This window comes from Cupressus sempervirens, chromosome 6 (genome assembly GCF_028749045.1).
Source record: "Cupressus sempervirens isolate cs-2001-9-10 chromosome 6, ASM2874904v1, whole genome shotgun sequence".
Taxonomy (NCBI): domain Eukaryota; kingdom Viridiplantae; phylum Streptophyta; class Pinopsida; order Cupressales; family Cupressaceae; genus Cupressus; species Cupressus sempervirens.
Genome location: NC_143123.1, coordinates 633,694,037 through 633,721,329, shown reverse-complemented (window position 1 = coordinate 633,721,329; position 27,293 = coordinate 633,694,037). Strand labels below are relative to the sequence as shown.

Genomic DNA, 27,293 nt, shown 5'->3' with positions numbered 1-27,293 from the left:
CATTATTTTATCTACCACATTTATTATTTTAAAAGAAACAAATTAGCTAAATGTCACACACTTTACATTATAAGAAAAGGGATTTTTTTTTAAAATACCTCTCATCTTATATTTTTAATGGAGTTTTACACTCCACATAACTAATTAACTACTAATTGCACATTCTTTTATGTGGATCACATGCTTTCATTTAAGTTTCAATTTTCCTCCAATTTCCTCATGCCTCTTGGCTTTGGTATATAATGAGACCTCCTTCATTTTTCATGATACAATTTTATTATCACCATTATTCTACACATTTTTGGAGCTTTCATAAGATTTCCTTAAGGACTCAAAGCATTCTTACAATTGATCATACTTTCATACACACTTGATGCTACTATACTATACTTGCAAATTTGAAGCTTTCTTGAAGACTTCGAGATATCTTGTATGTTTATGTCCATTTGAATCTTTCATTCATTTGATATATTTGTAAAGACCAAGACCTATGTTCATATTAGAGCTACCTCGATACAAACCTTTGCACATTGATGATAGGAAGCTATAAGTTGATTCTTGAGATCTTGTGTTTTATTGGAGTTTTATTGATTGATCTTCAATGTAAGGATTCATAGAAGTGTGTTTTTTTTTTGTCCACATTTTTTACACACATTTTCTAGCACCCACCATGCGGAAATCCACGTTTAGATGTTGGTTTTGGTTATTTTTGGAGCTAACCCAATTGTGTAAATTTGTTTGTAGATGAAAACCCTAGATTTTGAAAGATTTGATCACATCTTCCAAATGGATTCACGTTTTGGTATGAATTTTTGTTTGCAGATTAGCGACATATTATAGAAGCTCCAATAAAATATTAAGAATTTTTTGAGGTATTTTGAAGCTTTTATAATTTTTTCTTTTTCATAAAAAATTAATATTTGGTGGAAATCATCATATTTTTTGGATATTTTCACATTTTTAGAAGGGTCTTTAAATTCTATAGGGGGTCTATTCTTTGTGATTTAAATTTGGATGCAATATCATAGTTCATTTGGTTGATTTATGAAAACTAGTCTATTTTGGGAAAATGGTTCCCTAGGGCACAAATGAAAAGATATTTTTAAAATTATGACATTTTTTGAAATCTCTCTAATTTTTATTAGGGTTCTCTTTTTTGAATTTAGGGTTTTGGATCTAAACTTATATCATATAGGTCCAATCTTGTTGACTAGGTCAAAAATTAAAATTAAGAAAATGGGCATTTCATGATTAGCTTGCACTTATCTTTCACATGGTTCAATGCATGATATGAGTTGTCATTTGAATTATTTGGTGGTTATTATTTCTCTTAGCACTTGATTTTCATATCTAATCCTAGGGCTTTCATAAGTTGAGTATACATTACATATCTTCTTTGCTTTTTTCCTTGTCTTGTTGGTTGGAGAGTTGTTGGCTTTCTTTAACAAAAAATCTCAACGAAAATAAAAATAATGTAAAATATACTAAGAACATTTCATGGATTAATAGGTATTCTATTTAAAGATCTATAACATTTGATTTCCTTTCATTAGAATGAACCTTTCATGTGTCTTACTTGAGTGATTTCTTGCTTTTATAGATCACATTCCAATTTCTTCTCTAAAAGAACAAACATAGATTTATTTTTTTGCATATCTATCATGCATAGCAATTAGGCCCTATGAACAATATTTGTGGATCTTGAGACAATGATCTTCAAGCTCTTCTTGATGATGGAGCCACTTTTAGGTAGGGAAGGTCCTTATCAACTCTAGGTTTAAACATTGTCAAGTCTTTAGCAAATGACAATATGTTCGCTCTTGAGAGAAACATAAATCATTGTCAGTAGATAAATTTTGTTGAGTTGGTATCAGCAATTTAGTAGGTCAATTAATGTATTTTTTGTACTTTGGTGACACTAGTACATTTGACCTCATTTTTTGAACAATATTGGTCAAAATTTTGACCCAAGTTGGTCAAAATTTGGACCAAACAATTGGTCAAAGTTTTTCTTGTCAAAATTTTGACCAATGCTTGGTAGAAATTGCAACAGGGCATTGGTCAAAATTTCAACCAATGATTGGTCGAAAACTTCCAGGCATTGGTCAAAATTTTGACCAATGCTTGGTAGAGATTGCACCAAATTGTTGGTCAAAATTTCAACCAAAATTTCAACCAATGCTTGGTCAACTTTTTTTTTGAGGTATTGTATAAAACAATTCACATGCCTTGCCTATGATTTGACATTTTTCATGCATCCTAGACTCTCTCATCTTGATGATGGATTACAGAGAGTGATCTAAAATGATGATGCTTAAAAACACACACAATCAAATCCAAAATGAACTTGCATTTCAAATGGATTATGGAAATCTAATATTGTTAATTTTGCATGCATGTCTACCAAGACAATCACAACTTAAACATATATGTTTAAGTTCATTTTGGATTTTATTGTGTGTGTTTTTTAGCATCATTGTTTTAGATCACTCTTTATAATCCATCATTAGGATGAGAGAGTGTAGGATGCATGCAAAATGTCAAATCATAGGTAAGGCATGTTAACTATTTTATAGAATGCCTCAAAGAAATGTAGTCTCTTTGCAAGCCATGAACTATTTTATATAATTACCTTTGCACCAACAAAATAGTTGTAACATGCATTCAAAAATGATAAACTCATAAGCAACCAATACAACTTTAGGACCTTAATAGTAATATATTCAAAACATATTGTTATTGATGATGTGACAAGCTAGCTCCCTTATCTGTAAGCCAAAATCAATTTTTAAAAAAATAATTACTCTTTCCATGAATGGATTCTAGAAGAAAAGACTACATTACAAGTAAATTTATCACTACCCGATCTAAAAAAATGTTCAGTACCATTCCAAGAGCCAAGAATATTGCAAAGATTATCCTTTTGAACAAAAAGCAAGTAAATATTAAAAATAAGTTAAAGTTGTCGTAGTTTTTACTTTCTAGTAAAAAATACAATAGTTTTTACTGCACTCCTCTATCTAAGAAAAGGAGAGATTCAAAGAATTGAATTGATTCCTCTTTCAGGAGGGTTCCAAAATAAATGCTCATTAGTTCAATTCTATCAAAAACATGAATAATTGAAGATTTAACATTGCAACTTTATAATTACACTTTCTAAATTAAGCTAGTTGTGCACAACATGTGCATCTTGAGAGTTTTGAATCAAGATGACATCTAAAAATACTCTGTAAAGCATCTTATCTATTCACAACTCTCTTTGGCTATGTATGAAGTACATGCCATCAAAAAGATCTAAATGATTGTTGACCAGGGCATAGACTTATTTAAGGTAATTATCAAAAATTTTCCCTATATAGGGAAAAGTAGTAAAATGCTAACACCTAAGGCTTTCTTACTATGAAATTATATCCAATGAATAAAAAGTTATTATTTGCCTGCCTACCCATAATAGAGGTATTCCCAACCTTAACATAATAGAGATGATCTAGTGACTTGACTAAGAGCTAGTCAACCATCCAAAACCATTTTCTAGTTTGTGTTAGTATATAAATGATGGAGTAAATTAGATTTGTTGACTAATGATATTTATTGTTCAACAATAAAATACATGTTATAGTGTATTTTACTAAAAAATTAATAAAAACTGATGTGAATGATGTTATAGTTCTTTCAAGTTCTTTCATATTTATAAAGTAATACTATCCTATAAGTCCCTAATGCCAATATTTGACTATAACCTCCACCAATCAAGGATTCTTTTCAAAAGTGATGCTATATTTATTCATCTTACACCTAAATATTATTAATTTCCATTCTAACTGATAAAAGAAAAAAATAACAATATTCTTCTTTCCCTGCTTCAACAACATTGTAATAGATTTACTACCTCTACTATTATAGCTATTATATCATAACCTATCAGTTTGCTCAACAATTAACACTCTCCAAGACTGCTGCCAAGTAATAACAACAAACAATACGTTATCCACAAAAACAAAGGAATGAAGGAATAATTTGCACTCTGACACACATCAATACTATGAAGCTTAAGCTAGCAAATTCATATTGTGTATTAAGAGAAACAATTCTTATATGAATCTTCATATTTTTTGTTACAATGACCAAGGCAGCTGAAGTATCAAAAATAATTACCACCACATCATCTAACTCCTCATGACAGAGACCACAGTCACTTTTTCCTAAAGATAAATCATATGCTCCATTTTGATTGTTTGGATTTGATTGTATTCTTTTAGAATAAACTACCAAATATGGGTGGTCTACTGCCTGAAAAAAATTAGGAAAACATGACAATTCTTATCTATCTCAAAAAGCTCTCACACAATAGCAAAGTATTACCTTTTTTATTGCTAGTTAAAATTTGATAACTTTTTACAGTTTATGACTTTGCATAAATTTATTGATTCCTATGCAATATAAAACACACAAAGAAAATGAAATATTCAAATATGTAAACAAAATCCCTGAAAAGCCTAACCATCAATATCATTATGGAAAAACAAGTAAAAATTTTCCACTCTATAGTTTGCTAAAGAAATTAATCATGTTACAAAACGAATCCATTTTACAGGTTTGGACATAATCCTAAAGGAAAAACTGACATAGAATCTTTCACAATATTGTGATGCACATAGTTTTAAGAGAGCTCATCATACAACACTTCCTAAAATAGCATAGCTAATCAAAATTGTAAGCATCTTGTGATAAATTGATTAATGCATGGTAAGTTTTTATTTTAAAATGTAAACTTGAAGTTGGCAATTATTATTCTCTAATATTTTCAATCTGTATCTACTCTAACCAAACAATAAATAATAGGAATTCAAGTTTAATTTATTGTTACAATTAATTAAAAGAAAGGAATCTTTCAACATAAAGAGTTGTACACATCCAAAGTTCCAAATCACCACAAGATGTCCTATTGAGAGCAACAACAATATTAGGGAGAAAGCACACCTATATATGTCAGATCCTGAATATTCAAAATGCTTTGAGACTAAGAATTAAATTAGACTAGGAATTAAATGACAAGCTTGAGGCTAGCTAATTGCCCAAGGTTATCTGCCATAGTTGGGTGAGCCGATCAAAGATTAGCCTAATTGCTAAACAATTGCCAAAGATTATAGACTAGGAATTAAATGACAGGCTTGAGGCTAGCTAATTTCCCAAGGTTACCTGGCACAACTATATGAACAGATCAAAGATGAGCCTGATTGCTAAATAATTCCCAAAGATTACATGTCTCAGCGATGTGAGCAGATCAAAGATATGAGCATAATTATTGAGTAGTGTTCCTGATGTGATATATCTGAATTTGGCAGAAACATAAATGCACATTAGAACTAAATCATGGATTACATGCATACTTGTATTGGTTGGTACATACATTATAAAATACAAGTATAGAATTAAAAAATCACATCACAATCCTAAAAAACAAATCATTTTAACAGAAATCCAATTGTATAATACACATTCCAAAGATAATAAGATTTTATAGATCTCATTGTAGACACCTAAAAACCTTTAGAAAATAAAGTATTTTTATTTTCTAAAAAATTTCTGATGACATCATCATTTATTAATTAATTAATTATTTATTTTATTTATTTATTTTTATGCCATTAAATCCCTTTATCTTAATTAAAAATATTTAATTAAGGAATCCCTCCCAAAAATGTTTAAATCTTATTTAAACATTATTTCCTTATTTATTAATTATTTAATTAATAAATTGACCAAAAAATCCAAAATAAATAAAAAAATTTATTTTTTGCCCAAAACTTGGCCAATTTCCTTAAGACCACTAACCTCTTCCAAAATCTTATAATCCTTCTTTAATTTTGATTAAAGGCTAATCCCATCATTTCCTACCCCTAATCCCAACTCAAAATATTTAATTAAGATTAAATATTAATCCTCATGTTTATGAAAAAAGTTTTAATAAATATCTCCTCAACCCAAACTCTTGAAATAAATAAAACTTTATTTATTTCCTAAAAATCTAATTTATCCTAATCCTAAGAAGTTCTAGACTCTTCTAGAAATTCTTCATCCTCATCCTAGGAAATTCTAGACTATTCTAGAAAGTCTTTATCCTCATCCAAAGTCTAGACTCTTCTAGAAGATGTCTTTAAACCTAATCCTAATCCCCTCCTAACCTTGTCACATTCTCTAAACATGGGTTAAGACTTACTAACCCAAGCCAAAGTTAACAAATATCTCCTCCTTCACCCACCCTCATTAAATGCCATCCACTTGCCTATCCCTAAGCTAATCCTAATCCATCCTAATCCATCCTCTAATCATTTGCACAAGCCTAAGCAAGCTTAAAACCTTTCTAATCAAGTCCAAGTCAAAATTCCTCTCATCTCCCTCAAAATATCTCAACCATAAAACTTTATGAAGCCCACAAGGTCATAAATGACTCTTCCAAGCCCTTTTATTGCTCTTACAAGCCATTATGAGGGTCTTTATGAAGATTTTATCCCTTGAGCCTCCTTTGTTGACTCATCCTTCCCCTTCCCTCCATCCTCTCACCCTGTGACATGTGTCACTCCTTGATTGGCTGTAAGGAAGCACAATCCATGTGCTCTCTTCTCATGCAATCTAAGCCCTCCATGAGCTTTTTACCATCCTTGCATCTTAGCCCTCAATCCCTCAAGCCTCTTGCCTATAAATTGGATCCTTCCCCTTTGCAAAATAACACAATCCATGAAGTAAAGTCATAATGCCATTTTAAGAATCCATTTTACATCAAAACCATACACTCACACCCAAATTCCAACTCCATTTGAAGCCCTTTTTGAAGCATAAGCTTGAGCATACATTCTATCTATTTAGACAAAGCCACTCAACAAGAGAGCTTCTCATTGAGAGAGTCCATTAATGGCTCATATTCTCAATTGAGAGTTCATCTTAGTCTATCTTGAAGTTTATGAATTTTGTTTAGTTTGTAGAAGCTTTATTTAAATTTGGTTTCTATTAGCATACTAACATTGCTCATATACATTTTGGCATGCCCGGTGGGACCCCGCATGGGTCATCTTCATTAGCTTTTTTAGTCAAGTTTTGTATGTCATTTGCTAATTTTGGCTAATTTTTTTTATTTTTGTGATTGGTAGGATTGTATAAATTGGTTTTGTAGGTCCACATGAGCATGAAAAAGACAAAGGAACTCATAATCTATCTCATAGTGTTTGCAGATTTTTCAAGCTTATAGGTGGACAAAGCACTTGGAATTATTCTTCCTCTTCTTATCTATATTCTTCTTATTCCATCTACTTCTTCTTCTTCTTCTTGTGGGAGATCTTGGCCATTTTTTTTGAAGGAAGCAAAATCATACACACTTCTTTTTAGTGCTTAAAATGAACCCCTAAATCATACTTAAATCCATTAAAAACTAAAAATTTGCAAAAAAAAAAAAGCCTTTTAACAAGTGAAACTAAACCAATTCAATCATTTGGATCCTTGCAACATCAAGATTTTAGATGCATTCATGCAAAGTTAGGAACACTTCATTATTGGAAATTTAAAAAGAACTTCAAATTTCCATTTCAAAAGGTTCAAAATCAACACTAAGTGCACAATAAAATCTAAATCAAACTCAAAGCATCAATCAAGGATAAAATGAACCTCATTTGCAAATGTTTTAAAGTTCTTTTAAAAATCTCATGAAAACTAAGAGTCCTAAATGGTTGCCAAAAATTATCCTAAAAGCTTTGTTATTTGTTCCAAACAAATGTCTTGTTGCAAAATCTTGAATGTTTCTTAGGTTTTTCATGCATCAAAACAATCTAGGAATATCATTTTTGGGCTTAAAATATGCAAACTAGAACACAAAATCTTGAATGAAAACCAAAGTCCAAAGAGTCATTTTTACTTTTGAGTACAAAACAATCTTGAATGATCTAAGGTTAAAACAAAGCACTTCAAAGTTCTTAAAACAACAAACAAAATCTCAATCTTGAATGCTCAAAGAAGAAAACTTGAATGTTTAATCACTTGTCTTTGAATGCATGTTGCTAAACACACTCTTGAATGCCATGGATTAAAATCAAATTTTCCTTAAATGCATGACTAAAACAACAAATCCAATCTTCAATGCCAAGGATAAATTAACCATTGCAATATCAAATACTTCATTTGGAGCTTCTAAAATTGAACAAAACAAATCTCTTTTCCATAGGCAATTTAGGTAAAGTTTGATTTTCGGACATTTAAGAAACTTTATTAAGTTTAATACAAATTTGCAAAAATCAATTTGAGTAGTTCCTTGGACTCACCTCTTTTCTAATCACCCATCAATTCAACCATTGGTTTCAATCTGAACACCATTTATGGGGATGGGTCCACTTGAAAAAGGTGTTAAATGTTCCACAATCTAACTCACTCACTTGGTCTTTGAACATTTGCTTTAACTTTATCAAAAATTTTAAATGACCAAAACTCTAGATTAAATTGATCACACTTCAAGTTTGGGCACTAAAATTGAACAACTATTGATGTGGAGGGCCTCCGGGCGCGCGCTTGACAAATTGAGTCTCACACATCTTTGCTTTGGGCTTAAAACAAAATCACACCAACTCTTGAATGCTTTAAAAGAAATTAATTGATACTTGACGTGGAGGGCCTCTGGGTGCGCGAGTTTTCTTTTGTTGACCCTAACTCTTCTTCTTGTTTGCATTCTTCGATCGATTTACTTTTGTTGGTGCTTTAAGTTGGAATTGAACATTGTCTCTTAAACATGAGTGCTTGCAAAGTCTAGATTAGCGCACATAAGAGTCAGTTGGTAAAATAGCAAGCGTGTTTTTTTTTAGCCCAAGGTCATCCAAGTCTTCTCTCCCCTTGTCGTCTTTCGAGGCCATCTTGGGTGCATAAGATTAGGATCCAAAACCTTGTTTATTTTTAGGAGGCCTGTTTGGGGATTTCATCACCCCTTGGACGACCTCAACTCTAGCATTCTGGCGGAGTATAAGAATCGGGAGGTGAATCGAAAGACACCTCTCTTGGAATCAAGATTTTTTTCACTCGGGCTAATCCTCAAGGAACTTTATACCCTTGAGTAGTGAAAGAGGAGAAATGGGTTACTACTCCTCTTGGTTGTGTGACATCTTGTTGGTTTCATCTATGGATTTGGGCCTCATGTACCTTTGGGTATATTGAGGACTCCCTAGCTAAACTAACTGTCAGCCTTGTAGACAACCATCTAGAGTGTTAATGTATTTGAAGTGACTGATCGAAACATTTGTAAAACATACACACTCCTCAGTGCAAGTATCACATTCTAAGAATCAAAAACTTCTATCCGGTTGTTCCTATCTATTGCTTGCTTTTTTATTTGTTGAATGAATGTTTGCCAAACTTGGTCAATCCTAGCTTAGGGTACACTTAGCGTAGTCACTGCCTATTCTAGAAGTTGAAAAAGTTGAAGCAAAATAACTGAGGTCTCTCAAGGCCAAGCAAATTCAAGAATTGATGTCAGAGCAACCTAAACCCAAACAAAAGTTCCACAAAGTTAAACTCAAACCATCTCAGGCATACCAAGAACTTTCAGCCAAGAGAAAGGAACTAACACCAAGTCCTCGAATTGCCAAACTCCACAAAGTAGAGGATAAAGCTGCCAATGAAGCACTTCAAGAGGCCTAGTTAGAGCACACCATCAAATTTTGCCAACATCCAGGAGTTAATCCTACTTATGCCTTACCAACTAGGCATGATTTCTATGATTAGACACCCTTGTTTCTCCACACCTTCTTGGATAAGCTTCACCTTAGAGTCATCTTTGTAGAAAATTCAGCCATCTAAGGTTATCCCCTTAAGCATTATTAGCTCATCCATCTCATTTAGGACCAAGCCATCTAGCCAGCAATCCAAAATCTTAACATCCAAGCCTTCAAAAAATTGTTGTCACCTTGCTATAAGTTTGCCATTCCTAAAATCTTTCAAAACCACCAATCTCACCAAGGTTATCCCTTTCACAAAGCTTTGTCAAGGGTAATCTAGCTTTTCCACTTGTTATCCCTCATCACCTTGAGCTAAAGGTTGGGATCCACAAGTGGTCAATCTCGTGTTCTTCCTAAAGGATCATCAGTCTCTCCTTAAGTTGACACAATCACCACCAAGCTTGCACATAGGAAAGCAAACCTTTTGTGCTTTGGCAACATATCTTTGAAGTTAGAATCCCCAACCCAATCCTCCTTAGGTTTTTTCATATAGCTTTGCCTCAACCTAGGAAATCATTTGCATAGAAAAGCCTTCCTCCCTTTTGCATCCACCAGCATTTGTTGCATCTCATCCCTAGGAGCATTTTTCATGCCACCCGTCACTCGCTTAGCCAAGAAGAAAGAAACAATGGAGCCCTATCATTTGGATCGAACAACCTCACCCCCCTTGAGCACTCAGCCATCCTTCAGCCCAAAGAAAGCTATGCCATCATCTACTAACATTGAAGCTTTCATGAACCAACCAAGAAATGTAGTATTGGTAAATGCCATTATAGACAAGAACAAAGAGACAATCATGGCTAATTTTTGAAGGGACAATGTAGGAACCTTTGACTTTGGAAGACCCCCTCCATTATCAGATCCATCTCACCCATTGTTTGGGTAGCTGCCACCACCCATAAGCTCTTATGATCCAATTATCCTCAATATATGCCAAAAGAAGAGCCTCCAGCCAATCCATATGATCCAACAGACCCAAAAATACCATCATCCACCAAGTTGAAATTTCCATGCCGCAAGCCAACCCAGCCACCACCACTCCATCTTTGGTTCATACCTCTCTGCTCCAAACCCCCTTTACCCAAAACACCTCACCGTTCACGTCCTTCACTATTGTTGCTGCTGCTCCCCAACCCAGCCTTCCAAATCCACCCATCTCCCAAATCAGAGCTAGCATCTTTGGCCAACCTCAGCAATATACAACAGGGATGCCACCCATGGGGCCAAGTAATCAACCTTTCATCACCTCCAACTTGTTCACCATAGCCCAAAGCACAATCCCATCATTTCCATTAGGTCTTGGGAGCTCAGTGCCATCAACCACAAATCCACAAGCTACTACCCTTGCTCCACAAAGCTATCAAACCCCACAAGCTACTACCAATGGTTTGCCCAGCTCTCAAGTGACCCAAGCTCCCACCACCACTCTACCAAGCTTCCAAATCCAGCCGCCAAGCTATCAAACCCCATCAATTCCATTTCCTAGCTTTCAATTCCCACCACCTCCACCACCAACTAATCCATTACCTCCTATTACCAACTACTTTTCAATTCCATTTCTAGGAGGTAACCCACCAATCCAGCCACCACCAATTATTTGCAGGTACCATCCCAAATGGGGGCGCAACCCACATACCTTGGTCAAACCCCACAAGGCCCCCGATCCTTTCCCCAAGCTTCACAACCATCTTATACCTTACCTCCACAAAGAAATTCATTTATCCCATAGCCATCTTATGTTCCTCAATCCTAACCTCAAATCCCATATCAACAACAAGCCTCGCAGCACATGTAGCACTATGCGCCACCTCCCCCTCAGCAAACTGTCATCCACCATGCAGTTGCCCAAACAATGTACAATCCCTATCAGCAAATCCCTTACAACCATCCATATTTAGTGGCCCCATCTAGTGCATACCTACCTCAAGGCACTCCTACATTGGGGGCACCCCAACCATCACCTATTAATTCAGAATGGGAAGCCATGAAAACAGCTTTGAAGAACATCCAAGAGGGAAATGATCCAAAAAATTTCAAGTTTGAGAATGTGTGCCCTTTCCCATTTGACAGAGCCATTACCATGACACCATTCTCCAAGCATTTTGAGACATGCAAATTTGACAAATTTAGAGGAAAAGGAGACCTTGTCACACATATCAAAGAATTTTACATGCACTGCCAAGAAGTGGCATACGATGATGTCTTCCTCTTGCGTCTCTTTCCCAAAAGCTTGGTTAGACCAGCTCTTGAATGGTTTTATAGAATCCGCTATGGCACAATAAATTTTTTTGCTGAATTATCTGAGCCATTTGTAGCCCAATATGCCCATCTTGTTGAAACAGAGCTATCAGTAGTTGATCTTGTCCACACCAAGCAAAAAGGTGGAGAAAGCCTTCCCGAATATCTGCAAACATGGCAAACCCTTACCACCCGCATATCTTGCACCTTGCCAGAGCTCCATTTGGTGAAAATGTTTATTGATAATGCCCATCCTAGCTTGACTCAACCCATGACCATGAACTATTTGCAGACCTACAAAGATATCAAAGAGAAAGGAATGATCCTTGAGCAAGGACTCATTAAAGATGGTGTGGTCAAGATTTACAAGGAAGCCAACCAAAATCAATCACATTCCAATGACAAGTCTAGGTATTGGAACAAAAACAAGCATGTTGCAACAGATGGCGTCACTGATACAAGACATGTGAATATAGTTGGTCCTTCTCACAACCAGTCCAACCCTCCCTATCATCAAAACAATCAGCAAGCTATCAACTACCAACAACAGAATAACCACAACTATCAAAACCACAATCCAAGACCAAACTTTCAAGAGTCTAGCAATCAAGCTAATGCCATCAATGTAGCTGCAGGACAAAAGCCCAGATTCTAACCTACACCTAGAAACTATACACCCCTTGGTGAGCCACTGGATGTCATTTTTTAGAAATTAGTCAAGGAAAACCTCATCAAATTTCCTCCTACCCAAAAAATTGACCCAAGCCAATCCAAAGCTGCATGGTACAAAGACAATGAGTATTGCAAATTTCATAGGGTAAAAGGTCACACTACCCTCAGATGCATGAAACTGAAAGACTATGTGCAGGACCTCATTGATCGGAAGGAAATCATTGTTGGTGCCCAAACCTCTCCCAATGTAGGCTTACAAATCTATCAAAATGCTTTTCCTCCTCACAAAAATCATAATCTTGGAAAAGAACCTACCCAGACCAACAACAACAACACCAACAACCGTCAGCCAAACCAATAGCATGGGAAGAACAATGACCACACTTCATCCTATATAGACTATGGTAGCCTTATAGGTTGTCTATCCAAGAAAGAGCTTTCTGTCAATGTTATCAATATCCAAGGACCAAACAATGAGTGTGCAGTCACCACTCGAAGAGCCCGATTTAACATCATAGGCCCACCCATTTCATCGGCACCATTAGCTCCATCAAAAAGCTAGTAAAATATCTTGGAACACCTTGGGAACATGCTAGCCCAAATCTCCATTTTAGACCTTCTTCGCACTAGTCCTATGTACAAGAACATCCTTGACAGTGCTCTCATAGAATCCTATGTCCCTTCTAATATCAATGCTACTAATTTTTGTAATCTTGTTGGACACCTTTTATCCTCATGTGCCCTATCATTCAAACCCATCGACATACCTGTGATCGAGCCAGATCACACCCTTCTGCTTTGCATAGCCATCATGGTATCTAATTTTTCCTGTGAAAAGAGTAATGATAGATAATGGATCAGCCTTAAATATTTTCACCCTAAAATTCATAAAACAAGCTGGGTATACTAAGGCAGATATCATCAGTGAGCTTATCACCATCAAAGCTTATGACAACTTGGAAAGAACCATAGAAGGAACTATTTTGCTACCAATCAAGGTTGGGCTAGTCATCCAAGAAACACTCTGCCATGTTACTAATCTAAACCTACCATTCAACATCCTCCTCGGTCGCCCATGGATTCATGCCATGAAAGCCATTCCATGCACTTACCATCAGTGCGTCAAATTTTTGCATCAAGGCACTGAGGTAACCATCCATGCTGATCCTGAACCCTTTGCTTATTGCAATACAATTGAAGCTTCATATACAAACCATTTCCCTGGAATTGATATTGGAACATCCATCACCAACTCATCCCACACTTGTAATGACCCAAAAACCATCCTCGCCTCTACCCTATCTACCGTGAAAATCAATAACAAGGGTTGTGGAGAGTATAGTCTGTCGGATGCATTTGCTATTGGGGCACTCCCACTTGATCCGCATGCCCATGGATGACCAACATATCACAAAGCTAAGGAGATTCCACCTCCTTGATACAAACAGTTTGGCCCAAAAACCTTTGTATCCTCAAAAATCTCTCTTCATGAGGAGCTCACTCCGGATATCAACAATTGGTTACATAAGGATGCACCTCAAAGGAATCAGGCACTCCTTGATCATTTCAGCCAGAATTATCCCCAAGAACATAAGCTCATCACTAACAAATGGAACTATCAAGGTGGTGGTCTAGGACTAGAAGAAAGAGGCATGTAGTGCCCCATCGATCCACACAAGTGGGAATCGAAGTCAGGTCTTGGTTTTGGCATACCCACAACTGAGGGCACCAATACAGACGGTCACACTATTTTGAACATTCACTGCGACCTTGTCAAAATCAAAGACATTCTTGAGGAAGTTGAAAAGAGAGCCTACGATGATATCCTAGACCAAATCTCCCTCGAAGACTCTGTTCTCCAAGAACTATCCATCCACCTCATTGACCTACCACTCGCCCATCCACAACTCATAGATTGGGACCAACCAAGTGTCATACACATTGATGAGTTCACATCAAAGGAAGTGCTTCTGAGATTCATGGGAGCTAAAACACCTCACAAGAAAAAAAAAGCCAAATTCTGCCTATATCTACAAGCTAGATCCCAAGGGGTATTTTGGAGAAAATCCCCAACTTAGTTCCGATACACCCAAAACTAGAACTAAGGTGAATTTGAGACTAGCTAAGGCAGCGAAGAGAACCCCTCAGCAAGAACATCTAGAGCCACAAGTAGAACATGAGGATTTAGCATTACCTCCTCAAGATAATCGACTAGAGATATCTTCTATTCTAATTGAGGATACTAGGGAAGTCAACATCAATTCTTCAGAGATCCCTAGGCTTGTTCACATTGCTGCATCCCTATCACAAGACTAAGCTAATCTCCTCTTTGAGGTCTTAAGAGAGAACACTGGCCGATTTGCATGGTCATATCAGGACATGCCAGGCTTGATCCAAAGCTTTTAGTTCATCATCTTGCAGTCAATCCACAGATCAAGCCCGTCAGACAAAAGCTTAGAAAAATGCACCCCAAGGTGGCATTACTGGTCAAAGCTGAGTTAGAAAGAATGTTAGCTGCTAAGGTTATCTGACCTATTGACTATTGAGAGTGGATCTCCAACATGGTCCTCATTACTAAGCCTTCTGGTGACATCAAAATCTACACTGATTTCAGAGATCTTAACAAGCTTGTCCAAAAGATGATTTTCCCTTGCCCAACATAGATATGATTGTAGATCTTACAGCTGGACATGAAATTTTGTCCCTCATGGATGGATTTTCTGGGTATAATCAAATCAAGATTGCAGAAGAGGATCAGCATAAGACAACATTCACTACCCCTTGGGGAACCTTTTACTACAACATGATGCCTTTTGGCCTAAAGAATGCTGGGGCTACCTATCAAAGAGCTATGACAGCCATCTTTCATGATCTCATCCATAGCATTTTGGAGGATTATGTGGATGATATCTTGGTCAAATCTCATACCTTCATGGATCATTTTACTGACTTGGAGAAAGTCTTTGATAGGTTAGCAAAATATTATCTCATGCTGAATCCCAAGAAGTGTGTCTTTGGGGTCACATCTGGCAAGCTTCTAGGCTTTATAGTGTCTAAACGAGGTATAGAGATCAACCCCAAGAAGGTCAAGGCTATCTTAGACATGCCTCCTCCCCAAACACTATGACAGCTTCGCTCTATTCAGGGAAAGCTTCAATTTGTCCGGTGCTTCATCTCCCAGCTTGCAGATAAGTGTACACCATTTTCACATTTACTAAAGAAGGATGAGAAGTTCAAGTGGGATCCTTTATGTCAATGCAGCTTCAATCAGCTCAAGCAATATTTCACCAATCCCCCTATCTTGGTTCCACCAGTTCCTGGTCATCCCCTAATTTTGTACATATCAACAACGCCTACTGCTCTAGGGGCACTTCTAGCATAGCTCGATGACTATAGTAGAGAAAGAGCCATCTACTACATCAGTAGAACCCTAGTTGGTTATGAACTCAATTATACTCCTATGGAAAAAGATTGTTTTGCAGTTGTTTTCTCAACTCAAAAGCTTCGCCATTACATGCTAAGTCATACCATCCAACTAGTCTCCAAGATTGACCCTCTCATGTATATGCTCTCCAGAACAACACTTACAGGGCGTTTGGCCAAATGGGTTATGCTCCTTAGCGAATTTGACATCCAGTATGTGGAAAAAAAGGCAATCAAAGGGCAAGCTATAGCAGATCACCTAGTTGATGCACCTCTAATAGATGCTTATCCGTTGATCACAAAATTTCCAGATGAGCATATCTATCTAATTGAAGAACAACCCCCATGGAAACTTTATTTTGATGGCTCATACACATCTCATGGATCAGGGGCAGCAATATTTTTGGTCACACCTCAAGTAGATTACATTCCAAAAGCCTTCAAGCTACAATTCTCTAGCACCAACAATATAGCTGAATATGAGGCCCTCATAGCAGGATTAAAGATAGTTGCAGAATGGAACATTGCTGAGCTACAAATCTTCGGTGATTCTCAACTCATCATCAAGCAAGCCCTAAATGAATATCAAACCAAAGATGAAAAGCTATTACCCTACAAAGAGCTAGTTGATCAGCTAACCCAGCATTTTACAAGGCTTCAGTTTACACAAGTGCCTCAAATACAAAACAAAGTAGCAGATACTATGGCTACTATAGGCTTGCTCTTGGAAATTCCCCAAGCAGCTACACAGTATGAGTTTTTAGTGGAGCAGCTCCTCACACCCGCCTATGTGAATGAGGATTCAAACTATGTTTGTATCTTGGCTGGTCCCCAATCCCCTTGGTACCATGAGATTCATGCTTACCTTAACGATGGTATCATATCCCCTCACCTCACACGTACCCAACGCCAGAACCTCATTCGAAAATAATCTCTCTATGTTATCATAGCCAATACCCTATATCATCGGGGTTATTACGATACTCTCTCTCGATGTTTAGACCAAAATGAGGTCGTGATGGTGTTAAAGGAAGTACACTCTGGACTTTGTGGTGCCCACACGACTAGTATTGTCCTAGAGAGACAAATCCTTAGAGCAGGCTACTATTGGCCTACCATTGAAGAAGACTCCTATGACTTTGTCAGAAAGTGTCTCCCATGTCAGCAACATGCAAATCTTGTGCATGCTCCAGCACAAGATCTACAACCTATTGCACCACCTTGGCCTTTTGCTTGTTGGGGCCTTGATCTAGTTGGAACTATCACACCCCTCTCATCTAATGGACATAAATGGATAATAATAGCTATAGACTATTTCACTAAATGGGTGGAAGCAGTCCCCCTAGTCTCAGCTACAGGAGTTCAGGTCTCCAAGTTCATCTTGTACCACATTGTTTGCCACTTCGGCATCCCATCCACCATCTTCACTGACCACAGAGGTAACTTTGAAAATCTCAACATGGAAGAATTATGCACTTCCCTCCACATCCATCACTACTTTTCTAGTCCATATTTCCCACAAGGTAACAGCCAAGAAGAGGCAACTAACAAAACCCTCCTCAAAATCCTAAAGAAAGTTGTCAATGATTTCGACCGTGATTGGCACCTAGAAATAAATCCAGCCCTATGGGCCTATCAAACTTCCTCTCATACATCCACAGGAACAACTCCATACTCCCTAGCGTATGGTGTTGAAGTGGTACTACCTATAGAGGTTGAACTTCCCTCCTTGCACATATCTTTGCAAGGGCAAATATCAGATGAAGCATACAGAGTAGCTTGGCTCACCCAGTTAGATCTCTTAGATGAGAAGTGACAACAAGCCTATGATCATCTCACAATCTATCAAACTCGTCTCAAAAGGAATTTCAACAACAAGGTGATTCCACAACACTTTTAGCCAGGTGATATGGTCCTCAAAGAAAACATGAGAGTCCAAGCAGATCGAGAAAAAAAAGGCAAGTTTGAACCTACATGGCTTGGTCCTTATGTTGTCACTGCTTCCTTTGGCTCTGGAGCCTATCAACTATCTACACTGGAAGGAGAACTCTTGAATGATCCTACTAACATTATTCATCTCAAGAAGTTCTACGCTTGAAGATCCTTGGTATACCCAACTTTTGAAAAATACAAAAAAAAATAGTAAAGAGAAATAAGCGTCCAATGGTGAAAACTTGGCAATTCAAAACCTGGATAGGTACCTTGGTGAAAACCTGGTAATTCAGGCACCTTGTGTACTAAGACTAATCCATTATCTATCACTATCCTATCCCTCATCCATTCACCCACCATCCCATAAAACACCTGCTTGTTCCCTTGGTGTTCCAACCAAATATCCAAAATCTAATGGAGCTTGTAAATACCTCTTGTACAGCTTGTAAAATCTTGTACCTTAGCTTGTAAAATCTTGTACCAAAGCTTGTATTATACCTTGTAAATCTTGTACCATACCTTGTATATATAAATCTTGTCCAAAGTTTGTACCATATTCTAGGCTGTAAATAATCTTGTATCCTAGATTGTATACTATCATGTGCACACACAAAACCCCATTTTCACTTAAGCTTTTTGCAAACCATCTAGCTATCCACCTATCACCTATTATAGACATCCCATCCTTCACAAACATTTCCATCTCACAAAAACCAAAACATGAACAAACTTGTACATTTGTAACATATCTTGGTCCATCAGCTTGTACATCCTCTTTAACTTAGTACTATTGTATCTATCCAGCGTTCGTGTCAGTTCATCCTTGATCAGCATCTTGCACCCATCACACATCTTGGTTAGCTATTCCAATGCATCCTTTAGCTAGATTTCCTGTCACCAAAGTGTTATCTTTCTTAGTTCAACTTTCTAGACGCATCACTCATCCAAATCCACCAACTTAGGTGCTCTCTGATAGGTCCTTGCAAGATATAGCTTTCCTCATGTCTGATCTTGGTCTGTTAGTACCTCGTCCTACCCATCTCATTGGCAAATGGTTCTCTTTTGGATTTTCACTTTCTTTTGATTTGGACTCTTCCCTGTTGGGTCTTGAAATATCTTTTCCAAGCAATCTCCTTGTTCTCTCCTCAAGGTTGCCACGATCTTCCATATCATGGTATACTACGAATGGGGCAATCAGAGCATAAGGTCTCGATCATGTCTTTTGCTTGTTTTCTTTTCTGCTTGTGGGTTAACCAGTGTCATTTCCACACTGCTTCCTCTAGGATTCATGTGTTATACTAGGGCAATCCTTGTGTGTTTGTTTTGAGTCAGTTCGTCTGTCCTCTGGATAGTTGGTGAAAAGGCCTTGATGTTCTTGGTAAGCTTGGCAATTAACCAATAGTCCTATAGCAAATCTAGTGCTCAACTACATGGTGGTACTTCTCTTTGAAGTATCCCCCTGCTCAAAAAGCTTCAATGGTTTTCCTTCATCTCCATTATCCCCCATCCATATCCAACATCAGTCTCTCCTACCCTATCTTATGCATCAATATCTCTTTGAATCACTCCTCACCTTTAGCTTTAGGGATCCACAATCCTAGTCTTAGGGATCCACCAATCCAAATCAATCCACCAAGCCTCATCTTTCGAGATCCACAATCCTAGTCCTAGGGATCTCCAAAACCCATCTTCTGCCAATTTGACTCTTTGAAATCCTATTGCATCGGCTTTATAATCCCCATATCCATCTCCCTATCCTGGATTTCTTTTTATAGCACTCTGCTCCTTCATCCTCCACCTTCCCTAAAGTCTTAAGCTTGCTTCCTCTTGTGCATCTGATTCTCCTTTATCATTCTCCCATAATGAGAGTTTGAGCTAATTCAGCCCCTTCTCTTTGCCAATTTGAGTTTCCTTACTCATCCGAGATTCTTGTACTTTTCAAGAAGCCATCGAGCCTCGCTTTCTCTCCCCGCCGCCTTCTTGAGGGGGCATCTCATAGTCCATTCTCTCCTCTTCTGCTCTAGCCTTGGGCATCTTATTTTCTTATCTTTGATGCTATGCCACTTGCGGCATCACATCAAAGAGGGGCAAAATGTAGACACCTAAAAACCTTTAGAAAATAAAGTATTTTTATTTTCAAAAAATTCCTGATGACATCATCATTTATTAATTAATTAATTTATTTTTATGCCAATAAATCCCTTTATCTTAATTAAAAATATTTAATTAAAGAATCCCTCCCAAAAATGTTTCAATCTTATTTAAACATTATTTCCTTATTTATTAATTATTTAATTAATAAATTGACCAAAACACCTAAAATAAATAAAAAATTTATTTTTTGCCCAAAACTTGGCCAATTTCCTTAAGACCACTAACATCTTCCAAAATCTTCTAATCCTTCTTTAATTTTGATTAAAGGCTAATCCCATCATTTCCTAACCCTAATCCCAACTCAAAATATTTAATTAAGATTAAATATTAATCCTCATCTTTATTTAAAAGGTTTTAATAACTATCTCCTCAACCCAAACCTTTGAAATAAATAAAGCTTTATTTATTTCCTAAAAAACTAATTTATCCTCATCCTAAGAAGTTCTAGACTCTTCTAGAAAGTCTTCATCCTCATCCTAGAAAATTCTAGACTATTCTAGAAAATCTTTATCCTCATCCAAAGTCTAGACTCTTCTAGAATATGTCTTTAAACCTAATCCTAATCCCTTCCTAACCTTGTCACATTCTCTAAACATGGGTTAAGACTTACTAACCCAAGCCAAAATTAACAAATATCTCCTCCTTCACCCACCCTCATTAAATGCCATCCACTTGCCTATCCCTAAGCTAATCCTAAACCATCCTAATCCACCCTCTAATCATTTGCACAAGCCTAAGCAAGCTTAAAACCTTCCTAATCAAGTCCAAGTAAAAATTCCTCTCATCTCCCTCAAAATATCTCAACCATAAAACTTTATGAAGCCCACAAGGTCATAAATGACTCTTCCAAGCCCTTTTATTGCTCTTACAAGCCATTATGAGGGTCTTTATGAAGATTTTATCCCTTGAGCCTCCTTTGTTGACTCATCCTTCCCTTTTCCTCCATCCTCTCACCCTGTGACATGTGTCACTCCCTGATTGGCTATAAGGAAGCACAATCTATGTGCTCTCTTCTCATGCAATCTACGCCCTCCATGAGCTTTTTCCCATCCTTGCATCTTAGCCCTCAATCCCTCAAGCCTCTTGCCTATAAATTGGACCCTTCCCCTTTGCAAAATAACACAATCGATGAAGTAAAGTCATAATGCCATTTTACATCAAAACCATACACTCACACCCAAATTCCAACTCCATTTGAAGCCCTTTTTGAAGCATAATCTTGAGCATACATCCTATCTATTTAGACAAAGCCACTCAACAAGAGAGCTTCTCATTGAGAGAGTCCATTAATGGCTCATATTCTCAATTGAGAGTTCATCTTAGTCTATCTTGAAGTTTATAAATTTTGTTTAGTTTGTAGAAGCTTTATTTAAATTTGGTTTCTATTAGCATACTAACATTGCTCATATACACTCATGACATCGATACTACTATTGGTATTCCATTTATAATAAAAAGCAAGGGAAGGTGATATACCTTGGCAAAAGGGATTATAGATTTATTTTTTTTAAATGCAAAAATTGCAACATATATATTCAACAATAAAAGCAACAACACAATATTCCAAAATGTTACATGAGTATAGTTAGTTATTTTTATGAACAAGGGACTACTAGATGTACCAATCTATCATAGGAAAGAGAAACACAAGAAATATTTGCATAGCATATATCTACAATTGTAATAGATAAAAAAAATACGTCTTTAGAATTTGGAATTGGATTACACTACAAAAAACATGCCTGTACAAGTCAACATAATGCCTACAATAGAGATCCAATCCAAGGCATACAAAAGGAAAAAACATATACAAGAGGTAAATAATTTGATAGAAGATAAGTAATGTGACAATTAGATTTTACGAATAAATTATAAAAATAGGAAGAGAATTATTGAAGTGAAAAAAGTTGAAGCAAATGACAAGCCAATCTTTATATTTGTGACTTATTTCACTGAAAAATTGCATGTAAATCCATCCTTGAAAGCAATTCATGTAAAGGTTTTCTTATGTGTTGAATTGTGATTGACTCTCTATATACAAAGCTTCATAGAAATCTTGTTCTCTTGCATCAAATGCATCCCATCTCAAATATGTTTGTAATGAAAAGAATGTGACATAGCAAATAATGGGAATCTATCTTTTCTAAGCTCTCTAAAGAAAAAAAAAAAAAAAACAACTACGACTACTATAATAAAGAAATCTAAAGCCATAGGTAAAAAAATACAGATTGTTCTAGGTGGAAGGGCAAGATCTATTGCTCGTTCAATTTTTGTACACCTTAGAACTATGCTATTCAATACTTTGTACTTGAGCAGAATCAGTGCTTTGTGCCTGTCATGAGTGTATCCCCATTTCTTTATTAGATTTGCAACAAACTGTAACATGAAATATAACATAAAATAAAATGTTCAAAAGGGAGGAATTTGTAGGAATATGCCAGCCCAAGCAAGGAAATATATAAATCTGAATCCTTGTTTTCCCCTACATAAGGAAAAAGGGCAACCAATGATATTATACCTTGTTCCACCAATAGAAGTGTTGTGGGGTTGAATGACCAAAATCATCACACTTCTGCCCATCCTTCCCAGACCTCTGGTTGATGACATGTAAACTCTCTTAGATTCATGGTTACAAATTAAAAACTTACACAAACAGTTCCAAATGCTAAACACATAGATTACAAGTATGTTGAACATAAAAGCATACAAAAATAACTATTACAAGTATAAAACCAATTAACAACCTAGCCAAAAAAAATTAGTAAGCAATAATACATGTTTGTTTATTAATATTTCAAAAAATGCAACATTACAAAGTTGTTTATCAAACAATTTAAGATTAACAGTAAGCACAAACCTAACATCAAAATATCTTACTCTCATTATTAAATAGTTTGGTGATCAACAATAGTAAAAATGTACTACAAGGCCCCTGTGAAGGAATAGTTATAGAATACCAGAACAACATAGAATCATTTAAAACCTTTTCTTGGGATTGTTATTTGTGCAAGTTGCTCCATGTAAAATAACTTGGCTCCAATAAAACATTAATATTTTGAAAATTTGTGTCCATAAAATGCATCACTTGTTTATTAAAGCATTTTTTGCAAATTTCATCTGATGATCCTGTATGAAGTATTTACCCAACAATTCATTATACTTCTCAGACCTAAGTCATGAACTTCAGTAGGCATAAAGCACAAATCAATATTTTTTTTATGCTCCACTTTATAAATAGACATATTTCAAAACATTATGTCCTTGAATCCTCATAAACTGACTTTGGCATGTAAAAAAATTCAAACAATAGCCAAAACAATCATACAGCAGAATTGTCACCTCACACACTATGATGTATCTTGTGCTTGTGAGAAATTAATCACAACTTTAAAAAACAACCCTAAACCTAAAAATTTTCTCAGCACTCACTATTGTTGAGTGCCAAATTTACTCAGTAGCATAAGGAACTGAGTGGTAGGAGAGTATTGAGTGAGCTCGACAAATGAAGGGCAACTCAGCACAAATGGATGCCAAGTGAGCTTGGTAGTGTGATTACTGAGTGAACTCGGTAGCCACATGAGGGTGGAGCTCGATAGAAGAAAGCACCAAGTAAGCTCGGTAGCCACTACAGGGTGGAGCTTAATTTGAACTATAGAAAAGGACTTCTACCAAAGACAATACTGAGTGACAGAACTATAACGTGAACATTTCCACCATTAAAACTAGAGAACCAAAACTTGAAACTTCCAAACAAACTTCTCAAATGCAATGACTAGAAGAGGAACAATGTATTCTAGTATGCGTCCTTGTTTTCTATTCAACTTTGATTAAACCATTACAAAATCTGGGAGCATTCGGCTTCAACCAGAAAAACCCTAAAACTTTAAACGACTTCAATACTTCAAAAACTTTAAACTTGCAGCTCTAATGGCTGCATACAATAAAGCATGGAGCAATCACTGCTTCAATAGGTCAAATCAAACAAACAATAAACTTATAGAATGACTAATAAGAAACATGTGCATCTGCAGGCACAAAATGAATTTCCTTCTATCTTCTGCACAACTGACAACTGGATCTACTAATCACTTCTCTTCTCTCTAAAACTTCTAATCTTCTCTGCTATGCTTCTTCCTCTAACTTTTTTGAATAAATGTGACACATTCCTTTTGTCTTCTACCACAAAAAATTTCCCCTCTTTTCCAAATTTGAAAACTCACATACCACATTCATGTTTATTACAGTTGTGTAGGTCATAAGGGAAGGCATGTGGGCATTTGGCTCTAGGGGAAAACAACATTTTGAATTTAATATTCCAACACTTCCCCTTTGTCCCGAGCCAAACAAACAAGGATCATTGCTGATCCACATCAACTACACCAAGACACTCTCTTAGGTGTACAAAACTTCCAATGCCTAATGGCTTTGTGAAAATGTCTGCTAGTTGCTGCTTAGACTTACAAAATTCCATTTTAATATCCCTATTCTCCACCAAATCTTTGATGAAGTGATCTATGATCTCTATATGTTTTCTTCTCCCATGGAAGACTGGATTCTTGGACAATGTAATTGATGAGATGTTGTCACAATAAATTGTGGTTCCATCCTCTTGCCTTTCATTCAAATCTATCAAGATCCTCCTTAGCCAAATTGTTTGACATGCTATTGCATTTGCTACTATAAATTCAGCCTCTACTATAGATTGAGCAACAACAGGTTGCTTCTTGGATGCTCATGAAATTGCACCCAATCCCATATGAAACATGTATCTGGAAGTGCTCTTCCTATTATCTATACTTCCAACCCAATCACTATCAGTATAACCAACCAACTTGAATTCATTTGTTGTAGTATACAAAATTCCAAATCCCTTGGTACCTTTCACATACCTTAGGATCCTCTTTCCCACTTGCCAATGGGAATCCTTTGGGGTTTCCATAAATCTGGAAATCAAACTTACTACATACATTAGGTCTAGCCAAGTTGCAGTCAAATACATTAAACTTCCAACCATACTCTTGTATAGTGTTGGATCCACTCTCTTGCTAGAGTCTTCCTTGCTCAACTTTAGACCTACTGTTGTTGTTGTTGGGGTTGCCTTACTGTTCTGCATTTTAAATCTCTCCAAGATCTGCCCTGCATATTTTTCTTGAGAGATGAAGATTCCATCATGCATTTGTTTTACTTCTATGCCTAGAAAGTACTTCAAGAGACCTAAGTCTGTCATTTCAAATTCATTTTTCATGGACTCTTTGAATTCACCTATTAGAGCCTTGTCATTACTAGAAAAAATCAAATCATCTACATACAAGACAACAATAAACACATTACAATTTGTTGCTTTGATGTAGAGAGTAGGCTCACCATTTCTTTTGCTAAAGCCATTACTCATCAAATATGAGTTAATTCTACTATACCATGCCCTTGTATCCTGCTCAAGCCCATAAAGAGCTCTCTTCAATCTATATACTTTTTTCTCTTTACCTGCTACTTCATAACTAGGTGACTACTCCACATATACTTCTTCCTTCAATACACCATTTAGGAAGGTAGACTTCACATCCATTTGATATACCTTCCATTTGTGCTGAGCTACAATAGCTATGACAACACGCATAGTTTCCATTCTTGCAACCGGGGTATATGTCTCATCATAATCTTTAGCATAATGTTGTTTGTAGCCCTTGACTACCAGCCTTGCCTTATGCCTATCAATCTTGCCTTCAGCATTGCATTTGGTCTTGTAGCCCCATTTCACTCCAATCACTTGCTTCTAGGGAGGCAATTTAGTTAGTTCCCATGTCTCATTCCTTTCTATAGCATCTATCTCCTCATCCATGGCCTTACACCATTTCTTCTCCTTAATAGCTTCTTCAAAATATATTAGATCACTATGAGAAAATAATGCAAAATTAACACTCTCATCATAATCTTAATACCTTTCATCTTGGTATATCTCCCTAAGACTCTTGGTCTTTCTTAGTAATAGGGAGGAGAGTGTGGGATTAGAATCTTCACTGTTGCTTGGCACTGACACTCAGTCATGCCTAGAGGAGCTCCACAGTGATTGAGGCTACTTGCTTTTTCTTCTATCTTCTCCTTCTTCTTACTGTTCATCAGCATCTTCACTCATAATTGGGACTTTACTTGAAGTGCTCGGTGACTCATTAGTTGGACCATACCAAGACTAATTTTCAAGAAATTCCACATCTCTTGAAATAGTCATCTTATTGTTCAATGGGTCATACAATCTGTATGCCTTTGATTCTGAGTTGTACCTTTTGAAGATGCACTTCACATCTTTTTCATCCAATTTTTGGCTTTTCTCTTTAGGCACATGTGCATATGCAACACATCCAAACACCCTTAGGTGTTCAACTATCCATCTTCCTCGCAACCATTGTTCCACTAAAACTCTATCATGAACTGCCTTTGTAGGACACCTATTAATTAGGTAGACTATTGTTGCCACAGCCTCTCCCCAAAATTTAGTTGGAAGACCTTTCTCTTTCATCATGCTCCTTGCCATTTCAACAATGGTCCTGTTCTTTCTTTCAGCCACTCCATTCTGCTATGGTGTATAATTGGCTATGAGCTCTTTCTTTATGCCATGTTTCCTACAAAAATTTACAAAAGAATTGGAGGTATACTTCCCTCCTCTATCTGATCTTAGGACCTTGATATAGTGTCCACATTCTCTTTCAGCTTGGGCCTTAAATTTTACAAATTTTTCAAATGCTTCAGATTTATTGTTTAAGAAATACACCCATGTTCTACAACTGAAATCATCAATGAATGTCATGAAATAAGTAGTCCCCCCAATAGAAGTAACTTGCATAGGAATGACTAGGTTAGTATGTACTAACTCTAATGGATATCTAGCCCTCCAAGAATTTCTATAATTAAAGGGAAGCCTATGTTGCTTACCCAAAATACAAGCCTCACACTTGTCACATGAATTTCCTATACATGGCAAATCTTCTACAATTCTTTTAGTTGACAACAAATTTAAACCAGCATAGCCTAGATGACCATACTTGAGGTGCCATAGTCGTGAGGGGTCTTCAATCACACTCCTTAGAGTGATTGTGTGGGAGGTGCAGCATCAACTTGAGATGAGAAACA

The 27,293-nt window shown here is 36.5% G+C and overlaps 1 pseudogene; it reads right to left on the bottom strand.

The window, feature by feature from the left end:
- Positions 1-3,911: 3,911 nt before the first annotated feature.
- LOC149553825 (ATP-dependent helicase rhp16-like) overlaps positions 3,912-27,293 on the bottom strand; it is a 145,569-nt pseudogene continuing 122,187 nt past the window's right edge.